General features: G+C 38.7%; 1 non-coding gene across 1 annotated transcript; it reads left to right on the plus strand.

Annotated features, from left to right (window-relative positions):
* The first annotated feature begins 304 nt into the window (after nt 1-304).
* Nucleotides 305-386, plus strand: trnas-aga (transfer RNA serine (anticodon AGA)). Its single transcript has one exon. It is a non-coding gene; the product is annotated as a tRNA-Ser (tRNA).
* Nucleotides 387-18,003: the final 17,617 nt, after the last annotated feature.

Genomic DNA, 18,003 nt, shown 5'->3' on the forward strand with positions numbered 1-18,003 from the left:
TGAGGGTCCAGGTTTCAAGTCCCTGTCCCTGTTCGGGCGAAGGGCCATCTTCTTGTTGTCGCCCTCAGCTTGCAGTCGTGCTGGCTTGCAGCTCTGCCGTGTGGCGGCGTACGCTTAAAGATGTGACAGAGTTCACATAGAGTGTTTGCTATGCTGCCCCTTCATGAATGTTTCGTTGCTTGTGGTGGGCTGTTTTCCCCTTTAGGAGTTTTATGCTAGGCGATTTCAGTAAAGCGGTAGCCAGTTCATTGTTTTTTCAGCCAACTTTGAGGTTGACAACGGGACAGAGGACATCGGGGCCGCTGTAGTCGTGGCCGAGTGGTTAAGGCGATGGACTAGAAATCCATTGGGGTCTCCCCGCGCAGGTTCGAATCCTGCCGACTACGTTCTTCGCCGGTGCTGAGGAGAAGTGGCCGTGGCCTTTTCTTCCGTGTCCCTAGCACGGATTTGTGTGCCCTCTCTCCACAGTAATAAAAAGCGCCGCTAGTCCTTTTTTTTTTCAATTCGGACGGCCGGCACCACCAGATGTGAGCCAGTGGGGCGCCGTGATCATATAGTGGAGAGTACTCTGCGTTGTGGCCACAGCAACCCCGGTTCGAATCCGGGTCACGGCAGGCATTTTGTTCACTGAGCTCCTTTCTGCCACCTCCATTTTTCGTACGGGTGCGGTGCCAGTTAAACTATACCAACAACGCAGGCAGCAGAGGCTGGCTTTCGGGGTCAACAAAGAAGGCTCGAAGCGCACGAGTCACTGATAGGGCCAAAAGAGCTAAAAGCCATCTTTGTTTGAGCCCGTCCAGGGTTTTTCTATATAAATGCAATTTAACAACATAATCCATTAATTATTTTATTAAATTTGCTTGTGTAACTGACTGAAGAAGAATGTGGGCACAAAAAAAGCTAAAATCAGCCCCAAAAAACTTTTAATTTTTTTTTTCATGTTTTCAATTGGAAAAAGAGAGCAGATGGCCATAATTCAAATGGGCATATCTTTAAAACCATTCAATGTGACTTTGAATAGGCTATAATTTAAAAGAACAACAAATACTACTATCAATTTGGGTTTACATGGTGTGTGATTTCAAATACATCAATCAGGCATAACATTATGACCACCTTCCTAATATTGTTGGTCCCCCTTTTGCTGAGAGCACAGAGTGTTAATTCACTGACAAGCAGCGCAAAACCATGCAGATGATATCAAGTTTGTCAGTGAATTACAGCTCTGTGTAGTAAGCGCTGCTCTATCTGAAAGCGAACAGGTGATGGAGATATAATTTCAGAATTCAGTACCTTTGAGCTGACTCTTTGGGCTCTAATGTTGGTACAATCTAAGATGACTATCAATCATTAGTCATTGGATAAAGACATAGCTCATCTTGAAGAGGGAGAGAAAATTTTAAGTCTTTCTTTTCCCATTGCCACCTGCCAATTCAAAAACATTTATTATATTTATAAAACTTTATAATTTTAAAATACAACAATACCGTGAAGACAAAGTTTAAAACAAGTTTGCCTTCAAGTTTAGCAAGTTTCCAACTTTTCTCTCTAATAAGAGTGCACCTACTCATAAACAAGTAGAGCTAATAACCTTGACCCTAATTTTAAATGCTTAAAACTTGCAAAATGTGTGAACAATGAACATGAAAACGTGAAAGGTTGTTTAAACATTTGCACTTAAGCACATGAACATAGTGTCCATGTGACCCTGGACAACAAAACTGCAAAAATAAGGGTAATTTTTTTTTTTACATCATCTGAATAAATAAGCTTTCCTTTGATGTATTGTTTGTTAGGATAGGACAATATTTGGCCAAAATACAACTATCTGAAAATCTGGAATCTAAGGACGCAAAAGAAAATTAAGTTTTGATATATTTACGATAGACATGTACTGCCATCTCTGAGGATGCACTTTCCTGCAGGTGGATACAGGCGGCCAGTGTAAACAGGGCTGTTCTTCAGCACACACTGAGGAATTTCCCCTGGTGGTCAGTGATGCTTGTAACTGGATAGAATTGGACACCTTCCTTTTTAAGTAGCATTGGGCAACACTTGCTGGTGGTTTGATGCAGATGGGACAGCCATCTATTACACCAGCTACTAAATGAAAAGCTGGAGACCCAGCCTGCTGGACAAAACTTCCTCCCACTGCCTCCAGGTTGTCCCAGTGACTGCTCCTGCTTGCTCTGTGCACAGAGGACTTGAGGATGTCAAAGGCCAATGACACCACCCTGCATGGGTCAGCCAGTAGAGGACTTGAGGATGTCAAAGGCCAATGACACCACCCTGCATGGGTCAGCCAGTAGCCATAACACCAGCACTTCGATATCCTTTTCCCACCCATGCTTGGAATCGGATTTCAAGGCAGCAATCAGGGCCCTAATGGACTGCTGTGAAAACCGGAGGTTGGGATGAAGGTCAGCTCCATGTTCGAAATACAGTCAAAGAATTTGCACAGCAGCATTCAGGCAGCTTGTACACTGCCTGAAAAAAAAGGTAATCTTACTTAGTATTTTTTTTCTAGTTAAAATATCTAATAATTAAATCATTGTGTGGATTTAAAGGAAGACTGTGAGGGTTTAGGATGCGATTTGGGACAGGGCTTACATGTTTGCTTTAAAAATGTCAGACGTTGATTTCGGTGTCAGATTACCATTAGTTTTAACTTCTATTGCAGTTTGTTCAAATTTTGTTACCAATAAGGTGGTTTAGTGGGCATATGTAAGTGCTCTTTTTTTTTGCACCAATTATTTCACAGTTTTCAGTGTTGAAAGTTGTTGAGGGAAGAAAGATTGCAGTGCCTTGAGATGAGATGGCTGTAATCTCTGTGTCTCTTTTTTGTACTGAGACATGGTTTATGAATGAATTCTCTCATCGTGACGTTGGTCATGTTGTACCATTGTCCAATGTTGATGCAGTGTTCCCCCCAGATTGTGACTTGTGACTGCTGAGGATGTCTTGTCAGCTACTGTATAAATGGTTTTCTCAAGAAAAGTTCCATCCCTCATGATGTTGTGTCCCTTGCTGTCTAGCTGGACAATTTTTACATGCATTAAAACCTATTAAAATACAGACATTTACACAGATTAGTATAATAGAGTAAATTTAAAGCTGTTCTTTTCAATTTCAGTAATGCTACATATATTTCAAAGACATGTATGCATATTTAAATGTAATGTTGTTGTTTAAAGTAAAAATAATAGACATATCCCACATAGCAAATGTTTTCTGGCCCAGCTGGGCCACACAATCACTTTTCCCTCAGCCCAAGTACCACAAAGAATGATGGCCCTGAAGTGGCCCAAAACTGGTCTGAGGGTGTTTTGGGGCCCTGAAGAAGTTTTGACATGCCTTGACATTTGTGCTTTTTTCAGTATCCTAAAAACATTGTAATGGCCTAAATCTAAATACATTGTAATCAGCACAAATTGGACTACAAAAATATGTAAGCAGCATGAATGTACATTTTTGAGTTTTTGAGAAAACAACGTTTATGCGTGCTTAGTGAAAAACTAAATTTTTGAAGTCACTGAAATAAGGTCATGAAACACATACATAATATTTGTTCACAAGACTTTTGAGAACTGGATGTGGTAGGCTAGAGTTTTTTCTATCAAATGATGTGAAAATCATCTTGTTCACTCATTTACACAAAACAGTATATTGATTTAAATTTTTGAAGACACTTTTTGTTTAGAATGGCTGAATGGCTTGTTTAGACGGCGTGAATCATCATGAATAATGCTGTGATTCACACCTGAGAAGATATATATATATATATTATATATATATATATATTAGTGGTGGGCCGTTATCGGCGTTAACGTGCTGCGTTAACGTGAAACTCTTATCGTGCGATAAAAAAAATATCGCCGTTAATCTATTCTCAAATTTGGGTTGGGAGCTGGGTCTAAACTACGCAAGCTATGATGACTTTCACCTTGATAGTTTAACGCGGATGTATACCAAAGACTATAGAATATGGTCGCGCGTTTACGTCTCCTCCGCCAAAACACAGACGGGATCGCGTCGTCCTCCATTCATACTATAGCGAAATGCCACGTAAATTCGTCGTTTTTTGGATTCATAAATCAAATGTTGGTCTGTCACTTAATTCAAATCGCGATATGGACTAGTGTATGTGAAAACTGAAATGCAAAAAGACCGTTTTAATATGAATCCGGTATGTTCCGTTTGCCTAGCTGTATGTATGAATGGCGGAGGCGAGCTTTTACTACACGCATACTGAAACACACGTGACGCTCCCAGTAATTTTTGGCATTTTCATATCACATGAACAGATAAACTCAATCTCCTAAACTGCTGTGAGTGTCACTTTTACCATTTCATTTGAGAAAACTAGCATCATATCATACTGTATACACAGAAACTTTACGGCAACCTGTCAAAATAAAAGTACGGTGTAACATGTAATGGGTTGGGTAGGTGTTGACGTTAAAAAAACACAATCTAATAGGTAGAAAAAATAATTTCATTGTTAGTTAGTTAGTAAACACAAGTACATCTAATTGAACATAATTTATTTTCATCAACAAATTATCATAGAACAGCTTTATGAGCTTTATGATCCATTCTCACAGACTTACTTTTAGTCATTATTTGGGTAGCACACATATTCTGAATGCCTTCAGCAGAATTCAAATTAGCCATTTTAATCTAGATTAATCTAGATTAATTCCAAGATTTAATCTAGATTAATCTAGATTAAAAAAATTAATCTATGCCCACCCCTAATATATATATATATATATATATATATATATATATATATATATATATATATATAATTTTTATTTTTATTTATTTTTTGTAGCGTATTTTGAATATTTAACTATCACGCAAAATAACTTGAGATTCACTTGTGAGTGCAGTTAAACTTTTTATTAGGAACAAAAGTAATAAACAACACAGAAGTTACACCCTCACTTACGGTCCTAAAAGAATGTTTTAAACAATTCTTAGCATTTATTTTATAAAGTCTATGCATACTTGATGAAGAAACAGAATGGCAATAACTAAGAAAGTATATTGTAATACCATCCACCACAGATAATATTACAATAGACATGACAAAAGTACTATTTCTTTTAAACCCATACAGGAAGATTTACTTACTGTGTTATCCCAGTGTTTCTAAACAAAATATAACTAACATCTGTAAAATACTACATCATTTGCACGTCTTTTAAAGGTATTTAAATACAAACACTCCAGCGATTCAACACAATAATAGTAGATTAATATATTAAAAAGGTTAAATGCTTGCTTATTTCTGCTTGTGTGGTCAACTGCACAGCAACGCGTCGTGGCTTTGACGCACGCGCTCCACATTACATTAATCCTGCTTCTGCCAATAAGAAACACTTCTCTTGGACAAACACAGACAAGATCATTTCAAAATAAATCATAGCTTAACGAATATAATCGAAAACAATGGTTTATGTCTCAAGTGAACATGAACTGTTGAGAAATAAATCGGATGTGGATCATTATATAGGATTTCAACATTTAGAGCGGCCGCATTCTGCTTTCTGTCTTCAATGTTACTCCATTAAAAAAATCGTTAATTTGTCTTGGCTTCTGTTATATATTTATGTATGCATTTATTTATTGCTCTAACACGGATCAATATGAAAACTGCAATGTTAAAATGATTCAGAGATGAAGGCAATAATGGTAATGTCCAAAAGAGGGGCCCACAGGATAACTAATCCTTCAAGATCTCAATTCAAACTGTATTTTTACAGTGATTCATTTAGATCACAGCACTTTGAAATAGCAAACAGGGAAAACAATTACAAGCATATGAAAACAATACAAAAAATGTTTCATATCCAGCTAGCCTACTTTGATGAGCCTGTTGTCACAGCCTAGTCTGCTTTTTTATTAGAATATGAAATAGCAAGGGTGCATTTTCGCAGCGGGGCAGCACAAGAACACCGGACACACAAGTGCTCTGGCTCTTTTGCCCCAAGGCTGCTCGGTTTGGCTCTCCAAGCCAACATTTAAAGTTTGTCATCGAACTTTAGCTTCTAGTTTATATTAGTGTGTATATTAATCTGTAATTTAATTTAATATAACAGTAACTTAACATATTTCATTGTGTAATGTATGTTTTGCATTAGCCAGGGAGGCTGGACTGAAAAATAAAAACACAACAAAAAGTTTTTGGATTGTAGCATTTAATATATTATCAACTTTTTTGTGTTCTGCATATTAAACAGATGGGTTAAGGTTATGGCAGTGTGGAGGAAGAATTAGAAGTCAAGACATTACATTCTCTTGCCAGCTTGCGTTCACACTACAGCGTCAAATTTGCGCTCAGTGCCGCTGGCAACGCTACAACGCCACTGCTTTAGGGTGTGTCAAATTTAGGGCAGAGCACGCCTCTGAAAAACAACGTTTACACCCTGTTTGCGTTTCATCCTCGCCTTTTAACGGCAGTTCGCAAACTAAACACTTTATTGGCGCCATCTAGGTACAACCTATAATTCATTCATTAAACGTAGCCTTTACAGATAGCCCTTAATAAAACACACAAGAGTAAAACAAGCCAAAAATAAAAGGCTTTAATCATATTGTCACAGTTCTGTCTGTTTTTGTCCTTGGTTTTTCCCATTTGTCTTCCCCCCGTTTATCTGTGTGATTTGGTTTAGCCTATCATTGTTATTCCCTGCACCTGTCCTTGTAATTATTAGTCATCTGTGTCACCTGTGTTTGATAATTGGTTTGTCTTTAAGAATCTGTGTTTGAGTTCAGTTGTTTGTCGGTCCTTTTCGTTACTAGATGTGTGTGAATGTTCCTCTTAGAGATTTATATTAAATATATTGTATTTTGTAAATATCGTCTCGTCCTGCACGCACCCCTAACACATATGTAAAATAAATGAACGCACCACTCTTTTTTCGCTTCATTGCTATAATGAAAAGTATAGAGAATTTATACCTATGATTGACTGTTTTTAAATTTGTCCTAATGATTGCATGCAGAATAATAATAACATGCTATAATAATGTTCATAACATAAATTATTAAAAATAATAAAATGTAATACCAGGACTGATAAAAGATCAGCCTATCATACACGTTTCTTATACACACCTTCTAAAGAACTAGACTAATTAAATAAGACAATTTGGGGCGGAAATGCTGAGTTATAAAATGGCATCCACCAGAGTTTGTCACTTGTGATCATGAACTATATTACGAAGATAGTAATTATCAGTGTACTTCATATGAGAAGGAGACGGCACCGCCGCCATCGTTTCTGGGTACATCCTATTTGCCGGTGGCGCGGGTCATACGGCGAATACCACCGTTTGGTACAGGAACTTCGTTTCGACGGTGTCTTGTTTCAGCGTTATGAACAAGACAGAGTTTGATGAGCCGCTAACCAAACTGGCACCCAGCATAGCGATGCAGAATACGTCGTTTTGTGCGGCAATTCCCCCAGCTGAATGCCTTGCCATTTGCCTACGGTGAATAGCCATTATTTTATGTGATTTTTGATTTGTATGTTACAGGGCCTATATGTATTTACTTGTTAATTGAAAAACGGACTTCCCACTTTACACTAAAATATGTACCGTGGGAATTCATCAATTCTTCAAAAGACATATGTGTTCAATATAAATTTCAGCTAGTATATACTATATAAAAAAGTTACTAATTAATTGTTAATCAAGTTTGATTACTACATTTTAGTTGAGATTACATAGTGTCACAGTTCTGTCTGTTTATGTCATTGGTTTCTTTCTTTTGTTCTCCCCCCGTTGATCTGTGTGATTTGGTTTAGCCCTTGTTTGTCTCGATCCCCGTCACCTGTCTGTAATTATTAGTCTGTCTTTATAAGTCTGTTTGTTTCCTGAGTTCTCTGTCAGTCCTTAACGTTTTGTGATGTGTGTGAAAGCTCTCCGTGTTCCTGCCTTGTTCCTCTTGGAGATTTATATTAAATATATTGTTATTTGTTAATATCGTCTCGTCTCGTCCTGCACGCACCACTGTAACACAGATTAATTTATTTGTGTTACATTTGTAAAGTTAATACTTGCCATTATGTTTGCATAAGTATAGAGATTTAAATGAAATGTTGAAATAAAGTTGTTGTTTTTTGCATTTTTACTAGAAAGATGAGAAAACGGAAAGACTTGTTAATTTTTAATGCTGTATTATGTTGGTATTTCTTTTTTTTATTAGGTTAGTGTTTTTGGGAGGTGGGATTCCTGTGATGGATGTGTTTTGAATGGATGGATGTTTTTTTGGTAGTTGTAGCAACAATTCTTTTGTTTAAAATTCATTTTAGTACATATATGTCAGGATCATGTCTGTGTTTTGTCCTGTTCTGTTCTGTTTCCCAAGTGTTTTTCCCCTATGGTTCTCATTCTTATGGTTTAGTCCTTGTCTCCCCCTAGTGTTTAGTTCCATTTGGTTTGATCATGCCCATATTTGTATTTCCCCCTCGTCATCCTATTATCTTGTTTGTTACCACGCCCCCGTTTCTGTGTATTTAAGTCTCTGTCTAATCACTCCCCTTTGTCCGTCGATAACGTTACATGTTCTCTGTTCATGCTCCTGGTTTTTGTTTGTTTGTAATTTCAGTGTTTTTCTTAATAAACTTTATATTTCATTTACTCCGGTTCTCATCTCCATCTCCACTCCTCAACCCGCCTAGAATGTGACAATATACTGCACAGCTGTTGTAACCGTGTATATTTCTGTTGCTACAGCTACCGTGTGGGTGTCAGCTAGTGATGGGAAAATGAAGCTTTTCGAAGCACCGAGGCTTTCCCCTCAACTGGATCGTAAAAAGGTTCGTTACTCGAAGCTTTTCAACATGTTGCACACTAATGACATCTTGTGGACAAAGGTGGGAAAAGTTGCTTTCGCGTCCCAGATCTTAAAGCAATTTTGGACAGTTTCATTAAACAGATCTATTTGTACTATGTCAGAAAAACAGTAATTTTACTCGAATTGATCTGTAAATAAACGTTTTAATAAAATGATACAAGTATAAGCATGGTTCATGTAGGCATATATGTTCAAAGTAAATTAAGAATAATTTTGACTAAAATTAGTATTAATTAGAAGTGCTTGTGAAGCAAGTATAACAACAAAATGAATATGCACAAAACTACACATGTAAATATTTATTCGTATTATGATTTATTCTTAACAAAAAGTGAATGACACTTGATACCTGCGCAAAAGGGTTCGCGTTATTTGAATCAGAATATGAAGCAGTCACGTGGTTGTGTGCGAAAACGAAGCTTCGGACGTCACAGGTCACGTGGTTATGGACAAAACAAATCAAGCTCCGGTACAGTGCTTCACTGTGAGATGTTTCGGTTTTTTGATACAAGCTTCGAAGCTTCGGTGTCAAATGTCACATCACTAGTGTCAGCACAGTGGCACACATTGTTGGGGCAGTGTCCCAGGCTATATGGGAGTGCCTGTTGGATGACTATATGCCTGTGCCATCCACACAGGAATGGAGCAACATCGCTGCAGGTTTTCTATCGATGGCATACGTTATCATCCAGGCCCCTCCAAACTCAGGGTCTATGTTTCATAACTACAAGGGTACATTTTCTCTTGTGCTTCTTGCAGTTGTGGATGCCAACTATCTGTTCCGTATTATCCATGTTGGTGGATATGGACGTAACAGTGATAGTGGGACCCTGGCCAACTCTGCCTTTGGTAAGCTCTGAGAAATGGCACACTCTATCTCCCAGATGACTGTGCATTACCAGGATCACAGCACTGTACTCAACTGCCACATGTGTTTGTGGAGGATGAAGCATTTCCCCTCTAGAGAAACCTTCTGCGTCCCTTTCCTGGGTGCAGTCTCTCCAGGGAAAAACGGATTTTTAACTATCGTCTCAGTCGTGCCAGGTTGACTGTGGAGTGTGCCTTTGGCATACTAACAAGCCAATGGCGTATGTACCGTCGTCTGCTTACTATCAACCCAGCAAAGGCAGAGGTGTGTGTGAAGGCCACCTGCATCCTCCATAGCTTTCTGAGGATGTCTAAAAGAGGGACCAGAAACCACCCATGTGTTACTTCTTATCCAAAAGAAGGGTCAGCAGCACTGCAGGAAGCTCCAAGACTGGGAAGCAACAATGCTGCACGTGTTGCCATTCGTATCAGGGATGCATTTTCTACGTATTTGTGTGCAGAGGGTTCTGGGGAAACATTTAACTCATACTTATATTTTTTATTATACTTATATATTTACTCACTCTCATTTCATTCCAAATTCTTTCGAGCTCATTTCTTCTGTATGATTTTCTCCCACTCTTGGTTTATATATATATTTTTTGTTTTTAATTATTACATTGTTCACCTTTATATTATGTTACATTTTAAACCATGATGGTTGTTTAAACAGTATTGATTAAAGAACTTGTATATGGTATCTATTTGTGTATCATTTTTTACCTCTACACTGTAAGAAATCAAATGTGTAAAATAACGTACTAGCTTAGCCTATTCTTTTAATTTTTTTCAGTTAAACGGCACCCCTGCACTACTTTTATTATATGCAGTAAGAAGTTACACTTTTTTTGTCTTAATACAGGGGTTTTCAAACTGGGGTCCCCAAAACAATTTGTTATATTTTCCGGACTGCAACTCGCGGTTTTTATCTTCTGAAACGCGCTATGATTTATATTCCATGAAAATAAAATATATCTTGTTCTTATCTGACGGATATAATTTTTCCCGCTAATATAATTAGTATTATATTGTTTAATATAATAATAATAAAAAAAAAACATTATGTTCATTACTTCCACCCACAACAACCGCATCATACCAAATATTTCATAATGACCTGTAGTGATATACATTGTATGTATTCTTGATTTGGTGGTTTACACTGGTCAGTTACACTTAAAAGGGCTGTAAATGTAACTCAAATCACCTTTACAGTCAACTTTAATCACATAAAATGTGATCTCTCCATAACAAAATAGTGGAAATGCTGAGTAGCTAGTAACTTTGTAAGACCAAAAGCCATAGTGATATCAAAAGACAAAATATCTTTAAGATCACAAGTCCCATACATTTCAAAATTTAATGTTCAGCATCAGTATCAGTTGTGTTATTATAAGCAGTACTGTTGAGGTAGATATACACTCTATAAATTGCTGGGTTGTTTCAACCCAAATGTGGATAAAATAATGACAAACACGGCTGTTGGGTTAAATTTTTATATTACATTTTTAACCCAATGGTTGGGTTTCTCCATATTTTACCCCGAATTGAGTTAAAATTACCCAGTAGTTTTTTTTGAGTGTAGAAGGAAGCCTTTTTTCTGATAAAGCTGATATAACAACATTACCAAAACATGGATGTGTTTCAGTATTCTGAGTTCTGCTCAGTCATGCTGATTAATTGCATATAGTAGGACACATATTATTGAAATGTCTTTTTTTAAAGTATTTGCCATACAAATAAAAATAACAAATTAAGAATATGGTATGCCTGTATGTATACATTAACATAAAACTGAGTAAACAAAGATTTCATAATTTTTTGGGGGGGTCTTTTTTTATTTTTTTATCACTAATTAACTGCCCTATTTATTTCCATCTCAGCTTCATAAATGATACGATGCATCTGAAATTTCACCTCTGACCACTTTTGTGCAGGTAGCCTTTTGAGGGCTGGTAGAATGCTTCGAAGAAAAAGGTCATCTTCATCATCATTTTGTACTTGTGGAGCAGGGATGGATGCCTTCTCTACTGCTGAAATCATTCGTTCTTCGTCAGTTCTTCGACTGACTGGCTTGTGGGTGGTTATCAGCACAGTCGTCTTGTTGTAAGTTTGTATCAGAGCCTGCAGCAGGGAGTCCTGAGGGCTGGCCAATGTGAGAAGGCATAGGGGAGGCTGGCCAACTAGACACACCGGCAGGCGAGCCAGGACAGTTTTCCAAATGAAACTGACCTTCTAGGTGCTGTGCATTGTAACTGTCTGTGTATTCTGTTTTGCTTTGGTGTTTTGGTGTGCACTGGCTGTCCTGTAATTGTGGTGTGAACTTGCTAGATGGTCTATCTTCTTGACATTGGAGGTTTGGACAATCTGCAATCAATGTATTGGTGGCAGAGATTTGATTGACCTTTAGCATATTACTAGAGCTCTCTCTGAACTCCAGGAATGGGGTTAAAAAGCTAATTATTGCAGAGTATTTCCACTGTTTAGAAGGCCCTAACCCTGCTCCACTCCTGCTGCTTGGATTCCGATTCTCAAGAGTTAGAATCAATTTACACAATCCGATCCAATCTGTTCCAATTCAATATTGATATGGGTCAGTCCTATTAAAAACGTTTTTTTTTTTAACTGTTACCTTAATTATATGTCTATATTGCAATGACGCAACACTGGGCGAGTAACAGTTCACTGGGAAAAACTGTACCTAAGCCTTAAAATGGCTGTCTGGACTTTTCATTCCTATTTTAGCTGTACAAAATGGCAAGCAATGTTAAATAATTAAACCGATAACTGATACATAATTAGGAATGTTTTGATCATTTTATTTCACCTCAAGAGGTTACAAAAGCAGCTTTCTCAGCAGGTCACTCTTCTCAGCTACCCTGTCAATGACCATGTCGGAGTCCAATGACATGAGAATGTCCTTTTCAGTGGCCATCAGCATAAACATCTCCAGCCTGTTTGCAGACAGGCTGCTTCGGAGCCTGCTTTTAATGAACTTGAGTGTAGAGAATGTTCTTTCACAGGCAACCTGAGTGAGGGAGAGGGTGAGCAGGTACTTGTAAGCCAGCCCAAGAAGACGATAGGCATCAGACAGCATGTTGAACCGCCTGAGAATTTGATAGCAGCACAGTGGGCAATTTTTGCAAGAATCACAGCTTTTGGTCACAATTTCACTTTCTTCATCCCATTCTTCAGATCTGTAATTTGCTGTTCTGGTCCTGTAGTCATCTACATGTGATGTCTTAAGCCTTTCCCACTGTCCAGCAAAACTTTTCAGTTCTGACTGAAGGTTATTTACTGTAGCCCTGCTGTCAAATTTGAGGAGACATGTGCTGAGGTTTTGAAGGCATAGAAACTTTTCTGACCTGGCTAAACTTCCTGGGGTCCAACCATGCCAAATCCGCAAGAAGAGGGCAATGTGTGACAAATCGTCTGTGGATTGCTTCAATCACTGTGTCCAGGATGGTGTTGTGCACTTTCACCTCATATGATTTCTCAGCATTGATTTGCAACTCTTCAGTCATCTCTCCGGCCATGCTTTTTCTCTTCTTTGGTCTCTTTTCAAGTAGCGCAGCCTTCACTTCCATGTTTGTGTTGTCCTCCCTCTCATCAAGTTTCAAATTTGTCTGTTTCACAAATGTGTCTGCAGCTGCCTTCACAGTTGGGAAGTCCCTGGAGATACTTTTGAGGCTATCTTGTGTGGCAGTCACCATATGATGGGCAGAGAGAATGTCCATCCCCTTTGACTGGAGGTACTTCGACAGAGGAGTTGTTTGCTCAAACACTCTAAGAAATATCTGTGCTGTTAAGACAGTTTCATGCTTCAAGAGACACTCTTTAAAGCCTTGTGCTTTGGCGCGAACAGCTGGTTTCTCTTTTTCCCTCTTTTCAATGGCTTCTAGCGTGAGCACTACATCAACGAAGAGGCCATCATCTGGTTTTCCAGATTTTTTGGAGGGCATCGTGCTTGGCCCACCACCATGTCTCACCTATTGGACTGAGGCATCTGTGTCTTGTCTCTTCTTGGGTTTGTTTCTCCCACAGATTTAACCCTGTGATAGAACTCCTTGATGAACACAGCTATGTCATTAAGTAAATTAAAGAGTGATCCACTTTCAATGACACTTTGTGTCGTGTCAGCAAGCACAAGATTAAGTATGTGTGCATAGCACCACACATGCACATGAGTTGGAGACTGGGCTGTCATTGGTGCTAAAACGCCTTTGTACTGGCCCTGCATATTTGAAGCACCATCTGTTGCATTCCCAATGGACATGGCCTTGTCCAGATTCAGATGCTCTAAAACTCCAGAAAGCAAGTTTACAAAGTACTGCCCCGTGGATGCTTTGCACCTCACAATGGAGACAAGCCTCTCCTGCACAGCCTCAGTAACATACCTGATGATTACTGAACACTGATCATAACCTGTGATGTCTTGGGTTGTGTCTAGCTGAACAGAGAACATCCCAGCTTTCTGGACATCACTGGCGATGCTCTCCTGAATGGATGGCCAAGTGCATCAATCACACAAGCTGCTGATGTTGTCTTTTGAGCACCTTAGGAAAAAAGCTTCAGCACAGGTCTGGTGTGTAGTGCTCTTTTCATGCTCCTCTGTGCGCAGATGTACATGTCGCCAGTCACTCATGCCTGTTATAAATGCGCTGGTGTCAGTCCGCCTTGCAAATGCCAGACACACAAAGCAGAGCAATAAATGGTGTTCTTTGCAATAAGTAAGCCACTTCCTGCTGGTGCCATCTTTACAGCTGAACACCCTCATCACAACTGCACTGCTGGTGTTCTGCTGTGGGTGGTAATCTAAGAATACCTGTAATATGGCAGGTTCAGGGCGAGCAAAGTAATCTATGCCCTGGCTCTCACTCTCCTGCTCTTCCAACTCTCTCTCTTGCTCCATTTCTCTCTCCTGCTCTTCTATTTCCCTCTTCTGCTCCATCTCTCTCAATTTGTTGAGATTTTGAGAAGTTGCTTAATAACAAGGTGACAAAAGACTGCATTACAATAATCAGTGATAAAATTGCTTAATTACTGTTTAATAATATCAAACATAAATAAAATATGACTAATATTATCAATATAACAATAATGTACCAAATGCAATATGTTTATTTTTAACATTTAACTATCAAAGGTTATATACCATACCATAGTTATAACATTAAGGCCCAAAAATATTTTAAATTGTTTGGAAACACACAAACACTAAATTATGTCATGGCGGTGCACAACAATGCAGTGGCTTCTCAAGCTCCTGGTATCAAGCCTTATTGTTATTATTATACTAGGACCTGAGTCCTAATTTTGTATCACGAACATGCAAAGGTTCTTTCTATACTTGCAAAATACAGGCAATCATCATTCACAAGAATCTAAATTATATCTACAAGTGTAGAGGGTTTACAATGAATTCTAGCCTAATCATTTGGTTTCATCAGTTAGTTTCTGCTTATTGAACTATCAATAATGAACACTCAAATATTAAACAACCTAAAAAATATAGGAACCACCCCCCACCCTCATGATGCTTAATCAACTTTAATTTAATGCACGTGTAAAACAAATGCACAGAAATCAATTATTTTTCTACAATAATTAAATAGATTCAACATCTTTCTTCAACAGAATTGCACACTGCACAGATGGTACCTTCCCAAAGGAAAAAGTATAGCTTACGAGGATATATATTACACTTAATATTTACTATATATGATAATGATTTATGGATTTTATGACCACTAAATCCAAATGGTTGTAAGATTCAGATAATTATTTATTAAAAGCCAGACATTTTAAATGAGAATAAAAAAGAAAAGTATTTCCCCTACAGTTTTAGAAAATGATCCTGGTGTTATTTGTGTCTCTGAAACAGTTCATAACTTCCCTTCAACTCATTCATGTCACCTAAAAGGTAAACCTGTTTCTCCATCACCTGTTCAGCTCTGACGATTCAGTAAGGACATCTCCTGGTTTCATCTTCATTTTTCCCTCTCACCTGATATCCAAATCGATATTATGACCAGCAGCTTTTACAGCTGTGGCTCCAGCAAACATCAGCTCATATTAAAAAGTAATATTAAAACAATTCTAACAAGTTATTAAACGTGCTGCTGCTGTTTAGCGCGACATCCGCTGGTTTCCTCTTTCTAGCACACAGTGGGCGATAAATAAACGAGAGAGAGACGGGACTGGTGACAGAAAAGCCGATCATTAGCTGATCATTGATCAGTTTCATGATTGAAGGAGCATCAGGAAAGGGGAGGGGCAGAGAGAAGAAGCAGCTGCGCAGCGTAAAGACAGAATAACTCCAGCTTTGTCTTTTTTTTCATTCTAGCTGAAGTACGGGACAAATCGCGTTCCCGCTCACCTCAATACGGAACACGTAATATTTTTTTCTGAATACAGGACGATTCCGTTTTTTTACGGGGCGGTTCGTAACCCTACAAACTAACCTTATGAACAAAATAAAATTCACTATCAGTAACATCATAGCACCCGCCCAGTAGCATGGAAAATCCATCATTCTAGCTAGTACGCAGTACGAGTTACGAGATGTAACTGACTGTAAAAAGTTAGCAAGCAAAACGAAAATAAACTTAGTCTGTGATCTGCAATGAGAGCCGTTGCCCAAGCAAGGGGGAGGGGTCATCCAACCTCCTCGGCTGTAATTGGTCCAGCCCAGAGTCGATCATGACCAATTGGCCAATCCACCACCTTTTAATAGTTTATATGTTAAAAAAAAAAACAAAAAAAAAAAACATAGGCCCACAAAATCACCATCGGCCCACCGGGCAAATGCCAGGTATGCCCGATGGCCAGTCCAGCCATGGCTGTAGGAAGTAAGTAATTCTCCTTTTTTTTGTGCAGTTTGCACATTTACGTGCAAAGCTCAGTACATCTTTCCGATGAAGAGAAAACCAACAAACATGCAGATAAAGGTTTTTAATGACTGTTTATCGCCATGGACTAATCAGCCATTTAAAAGAACACACTTGAAAACACCAGGCCAAAATTGTAAAAGTCATCCATAAAGGAATGAGCCAAGTTTAGTACAGTAAGCTCAGGAGGACTCCTGTGGCAGGGAATTTAACAAGGTCTCTAAACAGCAACATCTTAAAAGTAATTTTCTTAGAGGTAAAAAAAAAAAAAGCTGCATCACTACATGACAATGTCTTGTTAGAAATGCATTTAACACAACAAAATATGAAGGAATGCGACACCAGTTACCGGCATTTGCCAGGTTACATTCAGAACTTATAGGTGAATCCTTTCAGCTGTCACTCTTAGTGACACATATGAGAAAAAGTGACCATACAGCAAATGAAAGTTAAACACGATCCCAAACATTTAGCATTGATAAGGTACACTTGTCCTCTTTGAACACCATAAGAGCTACTGGACTTGATACGTACACTCGTAAGGACAAGGATGTTGCATCTGGTTTGGAGACACCACCACTAAACGTACAAGATGAAGTATGAAAAATTCACAATACAATTATATTAGTTTGAAAATAGTTCCCTACAGGCTAACACTTTAGAATAATGTTCCTTCATTAATTAATAACTGCACAGGAACACATGACTAATGCACTATTAATGAACAAAACCACAGGGAATAATCCAACACAGTGGTTCCCAACCATGATCCTGGAGGCCACCCAACACTGCATATTTTCCATGTCTCCTTAATCAAACACACCTGATTCAGATCATTAGCTGATTAGTACAGACTCCTAGTCTTGAAATGGGCGTGTCAGACAAAGGAGAGATGCAAAATGTGCAGTGTTGGGGGGCCTCCAGGAACGTGGTTTGAGAACCACTGATCCTAAAGGCACATCCTCGCGCCGTGGAAACAACAACAGAGGGAGGCATTGGTGGGAAATTGGGAGGAGGATGACGAACAGAGTCCATGGGGGAGATGATGGAGGGAGGAGCCAGGGAGGGAACAAGAGGAGCCAGGGAGACAACAGGAGGAACCAGAGCAGACCAGATGGAGAGAGGAGCCAGGGAAGAGACAAGAGGGACAAGGCAAAGCCGGAGGAGTTCTCAGTACATGACCCCATTTCGTTTTTGGATTGAAAGTGTTTTGTCTTTGGGGCAACATATAGACTATGGAGTGATTTATTATTATTTTTTAAGCAATATATATATTTTAACCATTGTGGTCTTTCCTAAATAACAGCATTGTGAATGTTCCTTCAGCGGAGGAGTCTACTGATGATGATGGCCTTGATTCAGAAGACACAGAGGT

The sequence above is a fragment of the Garra rufa genome, chromosome 2 (genome assembly GCF_049309525.1).
Source record: "Garra rufa chromosome 2, GarRuf1.0, whole genome shotgun sequence".
Taxonomy (NCBI): domain Eukaryota; kingdom Metazoa; phylum Chordata; class Actinopteri; order Cypriniformes; family Cyprinidae; genus Garra; species Garra rufa.